This window comes from Grammomys surdaster, unplaced genomic scaffold, assembly GCF_004785775.1.
Source record: "Grammomys surdaster isolate TR1022 unplaced genomic scaffold, NIH_TR_1.0 134, whole genome shotgun sequence".
Lineage (NCBI taxonomy): Eukaryota > Metazoa > Chordata > Mammalia > Rodentia > Muridae > Grammomys > Grammomys surdaster.
Genome location: NW_021604592.1, coordinates 4,063,872 through 4,064,924, shown reverse-complemented (window position 1 = coordinate 4,064,924; position 1,053 = coordinate 4,063,872).

Here is a 1,053-nt window from a genome sequence, read left to right as displayed (position 1 = left end):
ATTTACTTAAACTTCAGGAGCTCTGGTGGGAAGCTTTGTTAATACCTAAGGATGAGTTCACACTTGCTAACTTGAGCTTTAATGGGTAATTCACATTTTAAAACACAAAAGACAACCCATAGCCATATCTTCTCTATGTTTTAACAGTTTTCATCTTTACCTACATTCATACATGATGGCTTTCTCATGCAAGCACACATGCACACACATCCCTTGAATGACTCTACTGATTTATCTCTGTATAATTTCCTTTATAATTATGTAACTAATATTGGTACAATAATATCATTTCAAATGCATAAAGTTCTTAATGGAGAATGTTTATATAAGGTACATTTTTTTTGTTTCCTACCAAGAAAAAGTATTAAGATCTTTAAAAGAAACATCATACTTTGCTCTCAAAAAGGTAAAATTGCTATCAGTTTTTCAGAATGCTGACCCAGACCATGACCAGAGAAGCCCCAAGAAAAGCTATTAGCATCAAACATCCTTTCTTTTACCCACTACCCTGCATTGAAATCCATGCAGTTGGAGTTGCTATTTCACCTTAGTAAAGTATACTTTCTTTTTTTTGAGGGGGGGCTCTTGAGAGAGGCTTTATTTGGTTTATTTTTTCCACAGGTATAAAAACTTAGAATGGCCTGTTCATGGCTCTTAAACAGAACTCTGGAGACAGTCTGCATTGAAATACTGAGGGTATCACAACAGTGATGACAGCGCCAGCTAGAAGAAGCTAGGGGTCATCAAAACAGGAAGAGGGGATTAAGTGTGGACAAACTCAGTTAACTTCATTCATGATCTGATTTTACCTTCTCCTGGTCTTTCCAGATTATAGTCCATTACTGTGCAGAAAGAAAGAAGGAAGGAAAGAAAGAAAGAAAGAAAGAAAGAAAGAAAGAAAGAAAGAAAGAAGGAAGAGGTATAAAGATACATGAGTTAATGAGACTATCAGAAGCCAGTAATGAATAAAACAATGGAAGGTGGGGAGAAGAAAAATATCCAAATGTATTTGATAATGTAATACTAGGACAACCTCAAATAAGAATCAGAATG